The sequence below is a fragment of the Trichosurus vulpecula genome, chromosome 5, assembly GCF_011100635.1.
Source record: "Trichosurus vulpecula isolate mTriVul1 chromosome 5, mTriVul1.pri, whole genome shotgun sequence".
Lineage (NCBI taxonomy): Eukaryota > Metazoa > Chordata > Mammalia > Diprotodontia > Phalangeridae > Trichosurus > Trichosurus vulpecula.
The window spans coordinates 197,431,517-197,453,343 of NC_050577.1; the positions used below are offsets into that span (position 1 = coordinate 197,431,517).

The 21,827-nt window shown below is 43.2% G+C and overlaps 1 protein-coding gene across 2 annotated transcripts in view; it reads left to right on the top strand.

Annotated features, from left to right (window-relative positions):
* Window positions 1–2,551: 2,551 nt before the first annotated feature.
* DUSP16 (dual specificity phosphatase 16) overlaps window positions 2,552–21,827 on the top strand; it is a 101,976-nt gene continuing 82,700 nt past the window's right edge. Inside the window, exon 1 of one of the 2 annotated variants that reach the window (XM_036758353.1) lies at window positions 2,552–2,625. The gene's annotated coding sequence lies outside the window, so the exon portion shown is untranslated. The remainder of the gene's footprint in view (window positions 2,626–21,827) is intronic. The other variant, XM_036758355.1, reaches the window with a different exon arrangement.

Below are 21,827 nucleotides of genomic sequence, written 5' to 3' on the forward strand. Positions count from 1 at the left end.
GATGGCTCAGAGTGAGTGTAAAGAGCAATTGTTTCTGTTTTGGCCAGAAGCCAAGAGGGTCTTCTCCTCCCAGATTTTTTTTTAACTAGGTAAAAGAAACCATTCTCCTCCCCTTCCTTACCTATCTTTAATCACTGAATAGGTGTTGCCTCAGACGAACTGAGACCTCAGAAAGACCCTTAGCTTAAAAAGGCCAAGGTCTCCCACTGCATCTCAGCCATCTCCACTTCTCCTGATCTATATCTCGCTTCTGGAACCAGATGGTTCGGGAGGAAAACGTGAGGTTGGTGACTTTGCACAGCCCCTCCCTCACTTAAATCTAATTTACTTGCCAGCCAAGACATCACCTTTCCAAGGTCATTGGTCCTCTTTGAGAACAGACAAACAATTACACCACCACCACCTAGGAAAGACAGTTTTGATGTTGCCCCAGAGACTGGCCCAGTTGTTAAGGGCTAATAATAACCATTTAGACGGTGTGTTTAAAGGTATAAAAAACAAACATTTCTTTACTCCTTCGTCAGTCTAGTGAGTTTCACAATCCTTTCTCCCGTTTAAAAAAAAAAAGTCCTTCAGGGAGTATTCCTATGAATATCATATAACAAAGATGTGTTTGAGGCACATTGTAAAGGCAAATATAATGTTATATAAGCCAGATTTTCCCAGTGTACAAATTCTTTGGGAATAAATTTGGCTTGATTGGAGTCCACCTTATGTACTAGGGCACCACTTAAAACACTAAAATGATACTCTAGTGGTCCGAAAGTATTACTGCACCTTCCAGAAAGTGCCTAATTTACTCCTCGGGATTACTTTAAATGCACGGAGAGAATCTGGCTCACAGAGCATTTCCACTCGCAGTGTGCTTTTCAGTCATTAATCACATCTTTGTTATTTGATATCCATGTGAATACGCCTAAGTAAAAGCAGTTCTTGCTCAAAGTACATTGAAATAAAGCACTGATTATCTGATTGAGTGATTCTCAGCCCCGGGTCTGTGCCACTCCAGCGTGTCTCTAGTTATCCAGGGGTCATCCTAGAATTGTAAAAGCAACAAAAAGTCAATACAAACTTATTTTTTACTTAATTCTATTTTTAAAAGTATGTTATATCGCACTTTTTGGAGGAGCTTGTGTGTGCTGTGGACTCAATGAAATGTTGCAGCTCCATAGATTGTAAACCACTGGTTTAATTTAAAAGGCAACTCGGGTTGTCAGGTGTATAATGATTGAATTACGATCATTTAAAATATATAGTTTACCTTTGCTCTATAAAGCGCAGTAACTTGGGAAATCTTGGATTGGGGTTTTTACATTACAAACAGTAGTGGTTTGAGAAGTTTGTCCAGGTTTGTCCCCACGTAGGAAAATTCGAACAGTTAACAGTAATATGTTTGTGGCGTTGTTTTTTTTTTTTTTTTTTAAGAAACATTTTGGATTTATAGGCTTAAAAAAAATTTGGCTACCGAATGTCGTACAATGCATTTTCTCAAACTTCCTTCACGTTAGTGAAACAACTGAAAACACCCTTGGAAAGCGAGGATGGTTTTGAGTATGAGGTATGGAGGTATCTGTTGAACATCCACGCTCTGTTATGGGAAAAGGAAAGCATAGGGGGGCAAGAAGAGCGCCAGGTTGGGAAGAAGGAAAGGAGAAAGGGAGTGAAGGAGAGAGGAAGGGGAAAAAAAAAGAAAGAGGCGGGAACTTGAGGGAGAAAGAAGGAAGGAGTGAGGAGCGACTTATTTGAATAGCGCCTCATTGTGCAGCCAGGCTCCTCCCAGCTGCCGCTTCGGAACCTACTTGTGAATCGGCCGAATGCAAGGAGGGAGGACGTAATTCTATGCCTTGCACAGATGACAGAGAGGAGAAGAAACACTGTTCTACTATTAAGCATGCAACATTAGACCTAATAAAAGCCGGGTTCGGGTCACTGGGATGGAGGAGCTGGAGCCGCTGCTGTCTCCTCGCCCAGGCTCCCGTCGCTCCCACTCCGGTCTCTTCCTCCGCCTGTCTCCTCCTTTCCCCGGGGCTCTGCTGAGTTCATTCACTGGGATTGGTTTCAAATGACGCCATCGCTTTATTTTTAAACCAATGACCTCATCCTAGCTTGAAGTTTCCTGACCAGCGACTCTTTCTCTTTTGCCCCTAACCCTCCCCCTCCCCCCTGCCTTTTTCCCCACTTCTGTGTATCGCTGTTTTTTCGGGGGGGAGGGAGATTTAATTATTTTAGAAAACAAACTATTATTATTCCTCTCCCCCCCCTCCCCCCGCTTCACTTTCTCCACAAGTCTCCTCTTCTCCTCCCGAAGTTTTTCATCCTTTTCGACTTTTTTTTTTTTTAACTCCAGGCAGGTTGGGGGTGGGAGAAGAAGAGTTGCAAATTTCCTCTCTTCCTAACCCTCCCATCGCCCGGCCTCGGAGAAGGAGAAGATAATAGAAGAGAGGGAGGAGGAGGAGGAGGAGGAGGAAGAGGGGAGGAGGAGGAGGAGGAGGAGGAGAGAAGCCGGGCCAGCGTTGGCGGCTGCGGCTCCTCGGAAGGGGAAGAGCCCCCGGGAGACGGACGCGGGTGACAACTTTCGTTTCTTCCCCGGCGAGCGAGGGGAGCGCAAAAGAGAGGTGGGGAAAAGTAAGTGGGGCGCTGGGTTGGGTTGTTTTTATTCTTAAAGCGGAAGGCGAGTGGTGAGCAGAGGCGCCGTAGGGGGCCCCGGCCCAGGCACTGCCCCCCCCCCCCAAGCGGGGGTCCCCAGGAGCCCCCGTGCGCTCTGGCTGTCCGCGCGGGCCCAGCCTGCGCTGCGCAGCGTGGACACCTCGGGGCGGGCGGCGCGGCTGCGGTTCTCTCGGGGTTTTCATTCACTTTTCCCTCCCCCCTCTCCCCCGCTTTTCAAGGGGAGGGGGGTGGCGGTGTCGGGCTGGGGGTGGTCTCGGGACCGAGAGGGATCCATAGGCCTCTCCGGGGGGTCCGCGGGGTGCTCTGGTCCAGGGGAGAAGCAAGCGGCTCCCGGAGCTGGGGCAGGGGCCGGCGCGCGGGGCCAGGAGGAGCCGGGGCTGGGGTGGGGGGGCCGCCGCCCCTCGCCCCCGGACCCCTCGGAGCCCGCTGCTCTTGCCCAGCCGGGAGGCGCCGCTGCCCCTCGGGGGAGCGGTCCAGGCGGCGCTGCTCATTTCCAGGCACGCCTGTTTGCCCCGCGCCCCGCGCTCTTGCCAGGGGAACGTGCTCCGGCCGCGGGGAGGATCGGTGTTATTGTCAACGCGTCTCCGGTCCGCGGGCGAGTCACGCGTGGGTTTGGCGGGTGAGGATCCGAGGGAGGGCAGTGTCATTTCTAACCCGGAGAGGTGGTCCCGATGGTAGCGCTTTGGAGGGACCACAGGCTTCAGGTGGCCAGCTTCTTCGGATCTGTTGAACCGATTGCAGTTTATGTAACAATCACAGTGACTCACATTTCTATAACCCCTTTGAGATCGGCCGAGCTCCTTCCTCAGTCCACCCCCACCCCCCGCCCGCCCGCCCGAATAATAATCCATGCACAAACCTAGAATGATGGCCTACTGTGTGCCAGGCACCCAGCTAGGCTCTGGGGGGCGCCAGGACCAAAAGCAAGCCGAGCACCCTCGTGGAGCTCACGTTCCGTGGGGGTGGGGGTGGGGGACCGCGTAGGCACGAAAGAATATACAAAATATTTACAGTGTAAACACAAAGTAATGGGGGGGGGGCCGAGCAGTAGCGGCTGCCAGGATCTAGGTAGGCTGCCTGTGATGGGGGGCGGGGGCGCAGCAGTAGTGGCTGTGGGCAACAGGGTAGGCGCACTGTAGGGGGTGGCATTTAAAGATTTAAAGTTAAACTTTGAAGGAAGGGAGGGGAGATGAAGAGTGCATTTCAGCCACAGACAGCGTGTGCAAAGACTGGGAGATGGGTAATTTGGCTTGCAGCAAAGAATACCTGAAAGGGAGTAACGTAATAGTTCTGGAAAAGTACCCTGGAACCAGGTGTTTTCATTGAAGAGCTTCAGATGCTAAGCAGAGAAGTTTGTAGGGTAGAGGTAGATGTATTTGTAACTCGAACCAATGAAGAAGCGGAGGAGTTTGGTTTTAGGTGTTTGGTTTTATTCTTAATGGAAACTAGTAACTTTGGAAAAATAAAACCGAGTACTTTAAAAAGGATAAACAGATTTTGTTGTAACCAAATGAATGGTTAATGTAAAATCTTTTTTAAAAAAATCCATAACCTGGTCCTTACAGAAATTTGTCAGTGTATTATTCCATTACTTTTTTTTTAATTGCCAGGGGCTAACATCCTTGTGTTTTGAACTCATCCAATGTGACTCCCCAACTTACTTTGTAAAGATATCACAGGAATGGAGGAAACATGGGAACAACCTGTTGTATAATCTGGTTCGGAGAGAGTTCTGGGCCACCGGTTACAATTGTGCTCTCTTGAGTCTAAAGGGGTATAAGAGAATGCAGGACATAACCTTTGAAACCTTTTGCTTCTCCAGGATTCATCCCCACCGCCTCCAAGTTTCATCCCCACGGCCACTTTGTGGTGAGGTGGTTTCTCACTTTGCCCTTAAAAATGAAGAAAACTCGTTCAGAAAATGGTCAGACATTTTGTCTTACTGATTTTTTTTTTTAGTAGAACTTCATTTTCTAGAGGCACTTACACTGGGAGAACATGCTGGGAGAAGAATGCCGTTTATGTGTTGGAATTTATAGGGTTGATTGTGCGCATCACAGAAATACAACCTTTTCTTGAAAGTATGTAACAATGCCTCATCTCAGGTCAAGAAAACAATCATTTTTCCTTTTGATCTAACTGAATTAACCACATTAGCAAATTGACACAGAGCCAGATTGACACTGTCAGTTGGTCTTTTTTAATCCCCCAAGAAATCTGTGGGTGCACAATTTAAAATAGTCATAATTAAGAAAAACTTGCTGACTTTGTAATTGGCAAAAGTGGCAGGGAGAAATAATTGAATTTCTTTGTAAAGAGACTTAGCCAGACGTTCACTACGTACTCTTTGGTGTTTCATAAAAGCATTTTTTCCTAACTCATGAAATTTATCAAGTAGAAGGTCTGTTTATATGAGATTGTTAGTATTTTAAAATTTTTATTAATTTAATTTTGAGTTGCAGCAAGCTTAAAATATAATCCTTATATGGAGTTTACAGATAAGCTAATCAGTGCTTACTGAATTGACCAAAAGTTCATAAAGGAAAAAAATAATTTGAAACTAAGGGCCTTACTTCTGTTGATAAAATAAAGCAAAAAGTGATTACCGTACACTGACAAACTCAATCCAAATACCAGCGGTGTAAATTCAGAGATTAACTTACTATCATCTCCCTAATAGAGAAAAACCTTCAGACTCTGTGCAGTGGGACAATAACTAAGAGTTGAATGTGTGGTCTTTAGTCTTGAAAATATCCATATTTTATTTGGGTGTTTCTATTCCAACTATTGGGAGGAGAACCGAGGAATAAAGTTTCACAATTCTACCATCCTGGACCGAACCTGGGCAGATTCTTGTTCTTAAGATTCAATTCAGTAAGCACTTATTAAGTCATTGTACTAGATGCTTGGGATACATAGACAAAACCAAAACAGACCCTGCCCTCAGGGAGTTTGTATTCTGTTTTGGGGTAGGGGAGATGGAACAGGTATAGATAAGTAAAAACAAGATAATTTCAGACCGTACCTGATCTGAAGCTTGGAGGAATTCTAGGAATCATAAGAGCTGGAGGTCAGGAGTGAGTGCATTTTAGACATGGAGTCTAGGCATGGAGGCTAACTGGTAAAAAGGATGGAATAATGCCTATTAAATTTATCTTATGTAAAATCAGGAGTTTGAGAATTATCTTGGAAAAGTCTCTGGAGACCTCTTTACCGTTTACCTTACCACCTTGGTACTTTTGACCCTCATTTTTTTCTCTCTCTCTTAAATTCTAAAGCTGTCTAACTACAGTATTGGGTTTGAGTTGATGCCAAGGTCGGGGTTTAAGAACAGGACCCGGAGTGGTTGCTGGCCTTGGTCAGTGACTGGGAGCAGAGCCAGAACTGGTGTTTTGGGTTTGTTTGGCTGTTGTGATATCTTCCTCTTCTCTTTTCCTCCAATTTTTTTAATTGCTTGTGCTGAGAATTTAATTGAGCTGAGCAGGTGTGTAATATGGGATGGTCTTGATCAAACAAACTTAAGGAGATGTCTAGCATTCAGTTTATTTAACCAGTAATAATTTTAACTCAGGGTTACATAATTGATCCTTGGTAGCGTGTAATTTTTTTTTTTTTTGAAAAACCACGTTTTCCTGGACTATCTGGTAAAATTTTTTTTCTAACTTACGTTCTCCAAACTATTGCATTGGAGACCATCTGGCATGCAGAAGGAAAAGTTTTAGTGTTTACATGCTTGGACTTGGATGAAAAGTTTTTGATAATAAAACTATAAACCAGTATAACACAATGATTGAGATAAAAACACCCAGAAAGAGAGTTTAAAAAGTTAAGCACAAGAGAAAAATGACATTTAAAGAAAGATCTATAAGATGACAGGATTGTCTTCTACCTTTTCTGTTCTGACTTGTATGATTATATTAAACAGATGGAAGAAACTAGGCAAAAAGAGTTTATAATGTAAAGATTATAGTCAGCTCTTATTTTCTACTTATTTGTTTATGTTTGACAGACTCAATCCCACGTTACTTTCTTTTCACCAAGCATGCTTCTGGTCAGCCTCCTTTTTCCATTAACTTGAACACTTGTTAATGGTAACCGAATCAGAACATGTGCAAGAATAGGTAAATATGTTAAGGAGAAAAACACTAAACTTCCAATCTATTACATTACATAAGTAAGTAAGGTGATTGTAAGATTGCCCCTAGCTACCTTTTATGATTTCAAGATACCAGGTGTAGATGAACTACAGATGAATCTTGCTTTACAGAAGTGGACTAGATCTCTATATAAAAATCAGTTCTCTTTGTTATTCGAATTTGCCCTGGATGTGAGGAAGGCAGGAAGGGAGGCAGGCCTGCACACCATTCAAGGACACGTGGGGGCCAGGGACAGAGAAGGGACAACTCTGGCTGGGGGCCAGCCACGTGGGGGCCTGCCCTGAATGAAGAGGTGGAGGTGGGGTGGGGGTGGAGATACAGGTGAGGACAAACAACAAACATGTAGGGAGCTGGGGACAGACACTGGGTACTAGAGTGGTGACTGAAGGAAGATACCCAGGGGCCAACAGGCAGTTGGGTGGGCGCAGTGGGCAAAGTTCTCTCTGGACCCAGGAGATCTCAAGCCAAGTCCTCATCTGGCAAAACTGTGAAGCTCTGTGCCCAAGTTCATGTGGGTTTGTTTTTGGTTTTGTTAGGGGGGAAGCACTATATGATAAAGTTTTTTTATTTGGAATGAAGATTTCTTTCAGAATAATTTACATAGTCAAATTTGAATTTACGTGTGGAGAATTGCACAATCCAGTGTGCTGTAGAAACTGTTGCATGTAATGAATGTCCAAGCAATTGTTAATGATCTTTGAAAGATCATGGAGAAGGGGAAAGAAAAAACTTCTACATGAGTCAACAATATAACATGGTAGCCAGAACAGCTAATGTTGATTATGTAGGCTTCATTTAAAGGAAAAATGACCTTTGGTAGAGCTCATTAGTTAGTCACCCTAAGTTCTTTGGGAGCTGGGACTGTCTTTTGCCTTTCTTTGTATCTCAGTCATTCAATTAACATTATTAATTGATTACTATGTGCTAAGTGCTGGAGAGGCAAAAGGCAGTCCCTGCCTTCAGGGACCTCACAATCTAGTGGGAGAAACAACATGCAAGCAAATATGTAGAAAACAAATGATATACGAGATAAATAGGAAATGTTTAACAGAGAGAAGGAACTAGAATTAAGAGGGGTTGGGGAAGGCTTCCAGGAAAAGATAGGATTTTGGTTGGGACCTAAAGGAATTCCACCAAAGAGGTCAGTAGATGGAGAGGTGGAGGGATAATGTCTCAGGCATTGGGGGCAGTCAGAGAAAATGCCGGAAGAGAAGGCAAATTGTCTTGTTCCCGGAAGGTCCAGGAGGCCATTGTCACCATATCTCCAGCTCTTAGCATGCAGCCAGGCACATAGTAGGTGCTTAGTAAATTCTTGTTGAATGGACGAGCATCCCAGATTTACAGTGCTATGAATGAATGAATGAATGGGCATGAATCGAGTGCTTACCATGTACTATGCACCATGCAAATACAGAAGTGAGACAGTCACTATTTTCAAGTAGCTTACTTTCTAATAGAGGAGACCATGTATAGGTGAACAATGGCAAGGGAAGAATGTTTTGGTCTGGGAAAATGCTGGGACAAAGTGAATGGAATCATTTGGGCAGTCAGATAGAGGGAGGTGTTTCCAATCAGTATAGCCCAGCACTAGGACAGGATTTCCATAGCACAGTCTCTGGAAGTCCAGTGGGAGGGTCATGATGCCAGGTTGGGAAATGCCTGCAGTGGAAGAGTATGGTCTCATCTGGAGTTTAACAGAGAAGTTAATGTTTACAAGCTGCCTAAAAACGGTGTAATTTTTAACAGCCTTTGTCCCCTTTTCACTACCCTATTACAGCAGAAATAAACCTTTTCCTTTTTCTTCTTTCTTTTTGTTTTGTTTTATTTTGTGAGTTTTCTGTGTTCAAAGAATTCTTCACTAAGTGACCAGCCTGCTTGGGGATGAGCTGGTGGGTACTTAGCCAGGCTGGTCCTTGGAAAGCAGATGAAATCTGTGGCCAAGACCATACTTGAAATTTTTCCTTTGAGGGCTATTGGAGTAGCCTCCGAGTCGGCCACTCTGCTTCAAGTCTCTCCCTACTCCAATCAGGCCTTTACAAAGCTATCAAAGAGGTTTTCCCAACGATCAGGTCTGGCCATTTCACTGCCCTGAATGCTTCATGTTACCTCTAGTATCACAGATAAACTCTTCTTTTGGCCTCTTAGGCTCTTTGCAATTTAGTCCCTTCCCGGGCTTTGGTCTTCTGGCATCTTTCTGTCCTTGCACTCTACCATACAGTTCATTCACGGTGGCTTCTTTGATGTTCCTCACACACAGGGCTCCCCCTACCATTTCTGTGTCTTGGCATTCTGTTCCCCATGCCTAGAATGCTTTCTCTCTTTACCTCTGCTTTTTTACCTCCCCGATCTGGTTTCCTTCAAGAAACAACTCAAGTGCCACTTTCTGCAAGAGGCCTTTTCTGGTCCTCCACCCTCAACCCCCAGTGTTTTCTCCTCTAAGGTTACCAGGTATCTCTTTTATACGCCCCTTTCGTACATCTATTTATGTACTAGTTATCTCTTCCCTTAGAATGTAAGCTTGAGGGTAGGTTTTTTTTTTTCTTTTCCCACTTTGTCTTTGTATCTCCAGCGCTTAGCTCAGTGCCTGATGCACAGAATTCTCCTAAATGCTTACGTGTTTGATTGAGAACCCAAGGCCAAATGCTTGATGTAATGAAGCCCTAGAGAATAAGACTTTGCAGAGAATCTGTAGCTAAATGGAAGGGTGGCTCACTTCCTCTTGGAAAGGGGAGTTGGCTTCATCATGCATCCAAATGCAACAAGAAATATTATTTTCTGGTCATCTCATGCTTGTTATATGCTTTTTCAAAGTGATCACCACGAAGATAATTTCAGCTGGGACATCAACATAGGTGGTGGAGAATGATGAGATAGAGAAATTTCATGAAGAACTTTATAAGACTTTAAAAATTAAATCAGCTTATGCTTTGTGTGGGCACAGGGGAGGGTGATGAAAATATGTTATGAAGCATGGTTAAGGAATAAGCAAAGAGATTCTTTGATCCTGTGTTAATGTGATTCAAGAGACCAGAGGCTTAGAGACTACATATAGAAGCTTCCTCAAATATACATACATACATATATAATGATTTATATATACATACACACATGTGTATACACATACATACACATGCATACATAGGTGTATATACATTATTACGTATAACGTGTGTATCTTATACCCACACGCATATGTAAAATGATTTCTTCAAGAAGAATCAGGAGGTGTTAGGTATGATAAGTATCCAGTAACACCATCAAAATTACTGATTACTAATGGAGTAATTTCTGAGTCAGCTGTCTGTACAGTTAGCCCTTCCACATTGCAGGGGAGAAGGGGAGAGACTGTTAGGGGCTCAGCCAGAGATCTGGAAAGTCTACGTTAAAGTTTTTGGCCCTCCTTTCATACCAGAGAGGAAGTGTGAATTATTACGGTGTTAAAAATATATATGTTGGTACTGTACATACATTTTGTGCATATCTGAGTTTCTAAACTTTTTCTGTGTCATCTGGTGGCCTTTGTACTGGCCATCTGTGGCTTCTACAAAACTCTCCCAAAATTCCCATTTAATTTCTCATGCTAATCTGCAATATATCAAAACCACGATTGGAATGGTTGTGATGTGGAAGGGATAAATGTGTATAGTAAAGACACCAACCAGGTAGAGGAAAGAAGAAAAAATACTAAATTAGGAAAAAGAATAAAAATGAGAAACTATGGGATGCAATTGAGGTGTCTCCAACCTGACCTATTTAAATGAGTGATTGTTACTGAAGAATGGAAAATGGATAAATGAACAAGCATTGACTATCTCTGTTTCATGAGGAAATTTAGTTAATGTAAATTAAATGCCATAGTAAGGAAAACAAAAGAGCCCCCAAACCACCTTAATCATCAAATCCTTGCATCTACTTGGTAAGCAGAGTTGTCAGCCAAGGGCACATATAGTTTAGAATATAAACTCATTGGTAAAATATTATGGATAACTATGCATGTAACATTACGAGCAGTATTGCCTCATCACACAAATGGAAGGGAAAAGTTTACTGACAATTTGACAGGAGACCCAATTAATCCAGGTCGTGCTCAAGATGTGTCAGGATAGAGTTATTAGGGAAACAGACCAAAAAAATGGAAAAGTCTTAATAATAATTTTTATAACTAATTACTTTCTCTGTCAGTGATAATAGAGCCACATTTGGACTCTTAACATCCCCTGCATGAGCAAGCAAAGAAAAAGGTGGAAATTGCATTTGGAATAGACCAATATATGTGTTGGTCTCTGTGGAGGCAAAATATTGTGGGTATTGAGGAATACATTCTTAAGGGACCTGAAAGAGGAGCGAATGCCAAATGTGGAAAAATAGTATTATTACTGAAAAAAATACAGCAGACAAAAATGTTTAACTAATGGGCTATGACTATTTTGCTGTCTCTACAAGATTTTTGTTAGAATAATCAAACAATCATTAAGCTTACTATTTACCAGTGTGCTAAATATTGGACATACATGTAAGTCAAGTCATATCAACAAGCTTTTATTAAGTGCCCACTATATGCCAGGCACTGAGGATATTTAGAAAAAAAGGAAAAAAAGAGACTTTCTTCTAGGTAACTTTGTACCAACAAGATAGAGATGGGATCAATGATCTTAGAAGGAAGACACTAATATTAAGGATTGGGAAAGGTTTCTTGTAGAAGGTGGTGTTTTAGCTGGTACTTTAAGAAAGTCAAGGGAGTCAAGGAGACAGTGAGAAAGAGGGAGGGAATTCCAGGGTGAGGTGGGGGTGAAGGAACAGTCACTGACCAAAGGGAGATGCAGTGTCTTGTGCAAGGGATAACAGGGAGGCTAGTGCAGAACACAGAGAGGGTGGTAAAGTTTAAGGCTAGAATAGTAGGAAGGGACCATGTGATGAAGGACTTTAAACGGCAAACAGGTGATAGGGAGCATCGGAACTTATTGAGGAAAAAAAAAAGAGAGGTCAGACCTGTGCTTTAGGAAGGTCGCTTTGACAGCATAGTGGCAGGTGGACCAGAGTGAGGACAGACTTGAGGCCATCCTGAAGACTACAGCAATTTATAGTCCAGGTGTGAAGTGATGAGGACCTGCACCAGGGTTGAAGCTGTGTCAGAGGACAGAAGGGGATGTACAAGACAGATGTTGCTGGGGTAGAATCAACAGGACTTGGCCAGAGATTGGATATGGGTGTTGAGTGATCCTGACAAGTAGAGGAGACCCCTAGCTTGTGAACCTAGGTGACTGGGGGGTTGGTGGTGCCCTTGATAATAATGGGGAAGTATGGAAGAGGACAGAGTTTGGGTAGGTGGGGGTGGAAGAAAGAATGAGTTCAGTTTTGGCTTTGTTCAGTTTAAGATATCTGTGAGATACACAGTTCAAGATGTCCAATAGGCAGTTGGACTAGAGGTCAGAAGACTCGAGATCAGGAGAAAGGCTGTGGCTGGATGAATAAATATGAGAATCATCTGCATAGTGTGATAATAATTGGATCAGTGGGAGCTGATGAGACTGCCGAGTAAAATAATTGATAGCTTAGAGGGAGTAAACGACCGGGTCCATCACCAACCCTTCCAGGACATTCACTGTAAGTCAGAGTGAACTAGATGAAGATCCAGCGAAGGAGACAGAATGGGAAGAGGTCAGACAAGCAGGAGAAGAACCAGGAGAGGCAAGAGAGAATGTGGAATATTTAAGAGAGAAGAAGGTGATTGACCATGGCAAAGATTACCAAGAAGCGGAGAAGTGCGAGGACTGAGAAGAGGCCACTAGGTCTGGCAGTCAAGAGATCTTAGTACCTTTGGAGGGAGCATTTCCAGGTGAATGAGGTTGGCAGCCAAACTGCAGAGAGTTTTTGGTTTCTGTCTTTACCCGTTGACTCTCCTCCATCCGTTGCTGAACAGATATCCTGAGACTAGGTGTCTTCAGCCTCTTCCAACATTGTGGGATTTGGGGATCTGGACTAGGTCTCTGCCCAGAGTAAACACCAGGGGGAGGGGACTGGTGCCAGTTGGGTTACCAGTCCTTTCCTTTGGGCATGATCTTTCCTCCCAGAGGGTTTTTTATTATTATTTTATTATTTATCATTATTATAATTTAGTGGCTTTCCCTTTTTTATTTCCACATGGAAACCGTATCTGCCGCCTCCTGTGGGATGTGGTGGCATCCAGCCTGAGTTACTGCCATGGGAGTCCTAGAAGGGGATCCCCACAGCTGGACCCTAAATCATAGCCCTTTGAGGTTGCTGGCATTGGCCGAGCCCGCCATGTTGCATGGTTTGGAGGCTTGGGATGCCAAGTGGGAGATGGAAGCATTACAGTAGTCTTGTGTTATTTTGTGAGGTTTTTACCTTGTGTGGTACTTCTGTCTTGCAAATTATTTCCATCTGCTTATCTTGTGGTTTTTGCTTTAGTTAACTCTGTATCTGGTGCATAATGGACTTTTCTGAGGTTTCTGAGTTTGGAGAAAGCAACTTGACACTCAGGCAATTCCTAATCCCTCATTTTATAAGGAACGGTACTTATAAAGCCATAAGAGAAATGAACTCCTTGTTAAATTATTTCCAAATATTATGCTTCTCCATGTATTTAGACAGACATCAATGAAGTCTAACTACCCACTAGTTCCTGGTACTATATTAGACTATGGGAATACAAAGAAAAACTAATAATCCTGTTCTCTCAGCCAGGTGGTGGGTGCAGTAGATACGGCGCTGGTCCTGGAGTCAGGAAGTCCTGATTTCAAATGCAGCCTCAGATCTTAGCTGTGTGACCCTGAGCAGGTCACTTAACCTGTCTACTTCATCTGTAAAATGGGGGTGATAATAATAGTACTTACCTTCCCAGGGTTATTGTGAGGGTCAAATGAGATAATAAATAGTAACGGTAATAAAAATGAGAGATAAAAAATAAATGAGGTCATAAACTGCAAAGCCCTTTCACGGTGCCTGGCACAAAGTAGTACCTAATAAATGCTTATTTCCTCTTCCCTTCCCTCAAGGAGCTTAGATTCCTTGGATTGGTGGGATTCCACCTGTACACAGGTAGGTAAATGCTAGGTAATTTGAGGAGAAACAGAAAACTAAAACATGAAGGGGTTCAGGGAAGGCTTCGCAATTGATATTTGAGCAGAGCCCTGAAGGATGCGGAGAAAGAGAGAGAAGGAAGGGAAAGGGGGTGGGGAAGAAGAGAGATGGAGAAACAGAGAGAGGCGGAGGAGGGATGGAGAAAGAAAGAGAGAATGGAGGGAGAGAGAAAGCTCACATTCGGGGCCTTCTGAGACTCGAGTGAATACACAGAGACAGGAGATGACATGTCAGGTTTGGAGAACAGTTAGTTGTCTGTTTGACTACAATGCAGAGCTCTTGTGAAATAAGGCTGGAAGGGCAGATTGGAGCCAGATTGTATAGGGCCTTAAATGCCAGGCCGAGGAGTTTGTATTTTATCTCAGAGGCAATAGGAAGCTTCTCAACGTTTTGACCAGGGAAAATGACCTGGTTAAACTTGAACCTTAGGAATATATTGTTTGGGTAGTTCTGTGGAGGGTGGATCGAGGAAGGCTTGATGCTGAAAGGAGGGAGAATGGGAGGCTGTCGCAGTATGTCAGGCAGGGGTTCGTTAGAGCTTGAATTGTATTGACCTGTGCTGGTGAAGAGAATAGGACGTTCTCAAAGAGGACCACGATACCAGGGAAATGATGACGTGACTCGGATTTAAGTGAGGGAGGGCTGTGCAAGGTCACCAGCCTTGCGTTCTCCTCCAGAGCCATCTGGGTCCAGTGGCCTGATATTCACCAGGACGACTGGAGATGGCCCAGGATGCATTGGGAGACCCTGGCCCTCTTGGGCTAAGACCTTTTCAGGTTCTCATTTTGAGTGAGGTAACGTCCATTCGGTGAATAGGCCTCTTTAAGAAGTTAATCTAGGGATGGTCCCTTTAATCAATCCCCTCCCCCTCCCCAAAAAAAAAATCAAACTGGGAGGGAAAGACCCTCAGGGTTCCTGGCCAAAAGTGGAACAGTTAGTAATGATAGTATGAGATGTTGATGGGACAGTTGATGAGATCGGCCAGATAGATGGCTTTATTCGGGGGGAGAGAGCAAAGACTCGAGGATGTTTCTACGGTTGTGAACCTGGATGATTGCGTGGGATGGTGATGCCTTGATAAGAAATAGAGGGATTCAGGGGTTGGGCAGGTTTAGAGGCAAAGAGGATGAATTCCTTCTGGATATGGTGCCTTTGAAGTGAAAGTAGACATAGAGTCAGAGGACATGGGTTCAAATCCAGCCTCAGTTGTAATAGTTGTGACATTGAGTGAGTTATTTTAAGCTCTCAGGTCCACAGTTTTCTAATCTGTAAAATGAGGGAGAGTTGGACTAATGTGCCTATGCCCTTTTGGCTCTAAGTATATTGTCCTGTGAACCTGTGACTTATTTCATTAATAGTCTTCTTCACAATCTCCTTTGAGGCAGCATTTATTAATCTCCTATTATGTTCCAGGTACTGCTGGGTACTGGCAATACAAACACAGAAAACAAATGACTCTTGACCTTGGTAATCCTAGGTTTTTGTCAGATGAAACAGCCCTAAGTAAATGCAGAATGTATTTTAAAAAGTGGAAAGTATTTCTGCGTTGGCAGAGTGGGGTAGTGGATAGAGAGTTAGCCTCAGTCAAGAAGAACCTTAGTCCAGACTCTGGCTCTGTGACCCTACCTGGGTAGGTCATTTAACCTTGAAGTGCTCTAGGTAACTGTCTCAGATTGTAAGTGGAAGAGAAGGTGCCCAATCTACACAGACAAGGGATTTTCCTCATTTGGGGGTTCCCTAGATCAGTGAGATTCCAAGGCCAATTCCTAGCCCATGGACTTCATATTTCAGCCAAACTGGCCTGCTAACGCTTTCCTGAACTCTTCCTTTGCACAGTTTATTCCCAAGCCTAGAATGGTCTTCCTTCCAAGCTCAGCTTGGGATATCATCTCCTGTATGATGTGTTTTCTGATCCACTCCCCTCCCACCTCAGAGTTACCTTGTACTTAAAAAAAGACAACCCCTCCTCAACACTAACAAACAAACCCTAGACCTGTGGTCTCTTCAGCTTAGGGAAGCCATGGTGAGAAATGTTTAGCTTTGTCGACTTCTGAGATTGTAAGGGATATATATCCTATATTTTTCTGAACAAATTCCCATTTCTCTTTTTGAAAAGAAGTTATCAAAATCAAGAAGTAGGTGACTATGTGTGGGATAAACATTGTAAGGGATTCAGAGAAGCACCTACAGCATCATGGTGGCTTTGCTCTTGGTGTTAAAGTAGCTGAACTGAAGCCCTTACTCAGATATTTGCTATCTCCATACCATCTTAAAATAGGGACAGTGATAATTTGCCTTTTGGGCTCCAGAGGGCAGAACCAGGAATAAGTTGTAAAGAGGCAAATTTGGCCTGGAAGTTAGGAAAAACTTGCTAACACTTAGACCTATTCAAAAGTGAGTGAATTGCCTCATTGGTCTTTAAGCAGAAGCAAGATGACCGTTTATAGGTATGTTGTAAAGGGAAGGGGGATTGTTGTTATTAGTTGTGTCTGACTTTTTGTGATGCCATGGACCACAGGTCCATGGAGTTTTCTTGGCCAAGACACTTGCAGTGGTTTGCCGTTTCCTTCTCCAGTAACTAGATTAAGGCAGAGGCTGCTGGGATCAGCTTCAGTTGGCCCATTTATTAAATTTTCAGTTCTAAGTAGTTACACCTCAGAAGTCAGCAGACCCAACAAATCAGGGCTTGATTTATTGTTTTGTTGATCGTCTAGACTTAAGAAAGTGATGAGGAAAATGTTGGTAATCCCGATTAGATTTAAGTGTGTGTCATGAATACAAATTCTCTACCTAGAGCCAGTTGTTAGACATTCACTCTGTTATTATTCTATCTGTTCTAACCAGAAACTATGAGGGTCTTTCCCTCCCAGATTGATTCTTTTATGAAGGCAGACTAGACCATCTTTTGCCTCAATTCTTACCTCACCTTTAATTACTGAATGGGCGTTGCCTCAGACAAAATGAGACCTGGGAAAGACCTTTGCTTAAAAAGGCCAAGGTCTACTGCTGCATCTGAGGCCACCGCCAAGACCTTTGTCTTGCCACTGGATTCTGATGAGTCTGATGACTTTGCACAAGGCTGCCTCACTTAAATCCAATTCATCTGCAAGTCGAGACATTCTCCTCCTGAAGTCTTTGGTCCTTTTGAAGAACAAAGGATGAACAACTGCAGCTCGATGGGTATGAAATGTTTTTTCCAGATTGGTTTTTCATTGTCCTGATAATTAGTGATTTGGGAAATTTTTCTCAGGTCAGTCTCTTCATTTTACCGATGTGGAAATTGAAAGCCCTGAAAAGTTGTAACTTGCCAGTGTCCTGTAGCTATCAGTGGCAGAATCACGATTTGAACCCAGATCTACTTTCTCCAGATTTGGATAGCAGTGCATAGTTTTGGAGAGAAGGGCACAGTGCACGTACATGGCTCGGCAGTCATGATATTGAAGGGCAAAGACTCGGTTCAACTTTGACTGCTGTTGGGAGTTATTTGGATGGTATCCCTCCAGTAAGAAAGAGGAGTTGCTTCTCTTACAACCCCAAATTCATTTTCTTTTTTGAGGAGTCTAAACCACTGGATAATGGCCTGAATCCAAAGGCCCAAGTCAATTACCTGAATGTCTTGGGGTTGTCTTTGCCACAGCCCCAACATTGTTGTTTTTGTTCTGAGACAAGTCCAAACCACAGGGTGGCACTATGAGTCTAGATAATTATATAGGTCCCGGGGGGGGGGGGAGGGGGGGAGGGGGGGTTTATTGGAGAGGGAAGAGAATTGTATTGATTATTTATGGGATCTTCTAAGCCCTTATATTTTCTTTTCTCCGTCTGGGGGGGGGGCGGGTAAAACGAAAACTATCCTTTACTTGAGGGCTTACACCGGCAACCCCGTTATCCATGTCTATAGAGACCTATATTCTGAGTTTCCCAAAGGAAAGTGGGGTCAAAGTAAATCAGAGAACCTCTGATATTGAACCCAGACTGGGTAAAAGCCAGAGAGCTTTGGGGGGTGGGGGGCAGGGGTAGGAAATAAGTTGCAGATTTATTGATTTAGGGCTGGATAGGACCTTAGGCCTTATCTGGGCTAATGTCCTTATTTTACGGATGAGGAAATGCCTCAGAGTTAAAGTGACCATGCCCAAAGTCACGTGAGCAGTAAATCTCAGAACTGGGATTCAAACCCGAGTCTTCTGATTGCAAATCCAGTGCATTAATTTTTAAGTTTTCGGCATTCACTTACATAAGATTTTGAGTTTCTTAGTTTATCTTTGTACCTCTAGAATCTAGCACAGTATCTTAGAAATACTGGATTCTTGTCAAATTGCATAGAATTGATTGAATGAATGAAATCCAACCTCATTTGCTAGGGCAGCTAGGTGGCCCAATGGATAAGAGTACCAGACTCGGAATCAGGAGGATCTGCGTTCAAAGCTGGCCTCCGACACTTAATTGCTTTGTGACCCTGGGCAAGTCACTTAACCCTGTTTGCGTCAGTTCCTCATCTGTAAAATGAACTGGAGAAGAAAATGGCAAAGTGTTTCAGTGTCTTTGCCAAGAAAACCCCCAGTAGGGTCACAGAGATTCGGACAAAACTGAAACAAGTCGGCAACAAAACCAACCTTGTTGGGCTTTGAAGGAAGAGAAGAATTCCACGTGGCACAGATGGAAGGGATAGATTATTATGTTCTAGGCATAGAGGACAGCATGAAGAAAGACTTGGAAATGGGAGAGGGTAGGAGGGTGGAACAAAAGTGGGGTGTTTTGAGTTGGTGGGGGAGGCTTTTTGGGTGTGGAGGGAGGATTGTCTTCATATCCTTTGATTTACATAGACAGGAAGGGAATCCACCAGCTGTCCGGTTCTTATTCTTCGTACACCTTTACCTAAAAGTGAGATCCTGTAGGTGAAGAATAAATATGGCATGTGCTGCCTGACAGGGTTCTTTTGTTCAGTTTTACTTGACTGTTTTCCTTTGTTACAAGTTGGGGTTTGATGGGGGTATTTATCTGGAAATGAGTGTGATGTAAAAAACAAAAGGCATCAATAAAAAACTTATTTTAAGTGGTTCAGGAAGCAACCACTGCTTTGGAGACAGGAAGACCAAGCAGAGTTGCTGAAAGACTCTGGGGAAATGGAATCAGCCTCGCTATCTCTGTATTTCCTACAGCTGCAAGAAGAGATAGGCAGGTGAATGGGCAAAGAAGGCCTCACAGGTGTCTGGGTTGGGGAATGTGATTGCATGTTTGGGAGGATGGTGAGAAGGGAAGGGAGTGATAGCCGCACTGGATTTGAAATCAGAGGAACTACGGTACATTCTAGCCAGCCTGCGACTTATTAGCTAAATGACCTGGGACAAGTAATGTAACGTTTCCGAGTCTCAGTTTCTTCACCTCTAAAATGAACGGGTTGGACTAAATGATCGTTAAGGTTTCTTCATGCCATAAATTGTGTGTCTGTTAGGTCCTTTACATCTCTTAAATGATTTTGAAGAGCTGTTGTCATTATCCTTGCCTAGGTCTAGACCGGAGCAAAGTCTCTTTAGATCTCATGTTGCTTTTGTAATCCAAATTAAGAAATTGGAATAAGGGGTTACCTTAATTATCCGCTTGAGTTTTCTAATTTCTCCTGTATTATAATATACCAGTGGCACCTCACCTTGAGCATGAAAAAAAAGGCCAAGGTCTCCCAGTGTATCCGGGGCCATCCCCAGTCATCCTGATCTGTATCTGGCCTCTAGACCCAGATGCCTCCAGAGGAGAAAGTGAGGCTGGTGACTTTGCACAGCCCTGCCTCACTCAAATTCAATTCACTTGCGAGTCATGGCATCACTTTCCTGACGTCATGGCTCTCTTCGAGAAGGAAGGACAAATAACCGACAACCTTGAGCACACAGTTCATTTGTTTTAACTGTTGTTAAAGATGAGTCATTTAGGAAGGTGTGTTGTAGTTAAAGAGCCCTGTACTTTACCCTGGAGATGAAGAACAGATTGATACTTTTTTTTTTTTGGCCTACTTACAGGCTAATAAAGTAAAAGCCAAAGTCCAGTATGGCATGTGCTGGTTTTCCTTTGATTTTTAAAAGTAGTCTAGACCAGTTGGTTTAGTTTGGAGTCCCCTTAGAGTAGCTGTGCTCCTGATTCTTAAAATCAGCTTCTTAAAAGCAATTTAAAATTTTCATTGATTTTTTTTTTAAATTATTTCACCAGTTCCTGATATAGCTCCTCCCCTACTCTGTCTCCACATGAGCCAGACCTTGATACAGAGTGAAAAAGAAAGGAAAAATAGACGACATGTATACGGTGGTCCACATTCGAAGAAGGAAAGAAAGATAATTTTCTCATCTCTTCTTTGGGGCTAGCTCTGGTCATTATCATTACACAGCGTCTTGTTTTGGCTTTTTGTTTGTCTGTTCTTTCTGTTGACGTTGTTAATCATTGTGTATATTGTTTTCCTGGTCTTGTTGATTTCGCTCTATATGAGTTCATATAGTAAAGTTCCTCATGCTTCTCCGTATGCTTCATGTTGTTTATGATGGTGCAATAATATTCCATTACATTCATCTACCATAATTTGTTCAGTTATTCCTCAGTCAACGAACATTTACTTAGATTCTGTTTTTTTGTTACCACAAAAAATTTCTATGAATATTTGAACGTACGTGGTACTTCTCTGGGTTTGAACTCCTTGGAGTATGTGTCTAGCAGTTGGATTTCTGGGTCAGAGAGTATGGACATTTTAGTCTTATTTTGAGTGCAATTCTGAGTTGCTTTTGACAATTATTGGACCAATTCACAGCTAGACCAACAATATATTACTTAAAATAAACTTTTTATTTTTTAATTTTAATTTTTTATATTTTTTGTTTCCAAACAGGTTTATTTCTTTTCTGTGACATTTTTCTAGATACGCACACATATGTCGTGGCTAGAGAAAATGCTGAGTACTCTGATGTGATACACTCAGAATGATTTTTTAATTGTTAAGATTTAGAATTTAATTTTACTTTTTTGATGGATTTTGTACCCTAGGTACTACCAAGGAACCTGGACTAATGTGGTACTAGGGGGTTGGTGGGGGCAGTGGAAATGTCTCATTGTCCTTTCGGGGAGAAATTTGGGGGCTGAGGATGAGTTGTGACAGTGTGTGTGCGCGTGTGTATGTGTGTGTGTGGGGTTCCCCCTTCTCCTTTAGAAAAATCCTTCTCAACAAACTCAGCTACCACCCCAGACCTGTTTCAGTACTACTTTCATCAAATATCTTCCAGCCTTGGAGGCTGTCCCTAAGCGGTTCCATTTTTGTTTCTTTGTCTCGTTGGCCCTACTTGGAGTTACTTCAGGAAAATCTCCTAATAGACTTAGGGAACTCCTCTAGGTTTCCCTAAATGTGAAAAAAATATTCCTCAGTTCCTAGGCTAGTGTTCAAGGTATAGCATTCAAGATCTGGGACAGCTTTTATTTTGCTGATACAGAAAATGTGCATAAGGTGCAAAAGGCTTACAAGAGCTCATACACAAGAAACAGAAAACAAACGAAGCACCTCAGAATGGAACTGAACTTGGGGTTGCTATCAGGCAGCCCTTTTGAGATACTGCTGAGTCTCTTTTTCCCGTAGGGTCCAACACAGTCTCCCTAAGACTTATGGTATCACTGTGTGGTTTAGCCTCCTCCCAGAAGGTAAACATACTTTAAGGGCTGCTAAATAAGCAATTCCCTTCCCATATGACCCACACTCTGGATAATTCTCTGGTTCTCATCCCCAAGTAGGACGCTGTGTAGTTAGTGTGCGAAATGCCCTCTTATTTCTCCAAGGAACACGCTGCATCAGGAAAGCCCCTTCTTTCCCTAGAAGGTGCCATCCCTGCACTCTTGATCTGGGCTGAGTGGATGTACGTATATCTGCCTCGGCTGGAGCTC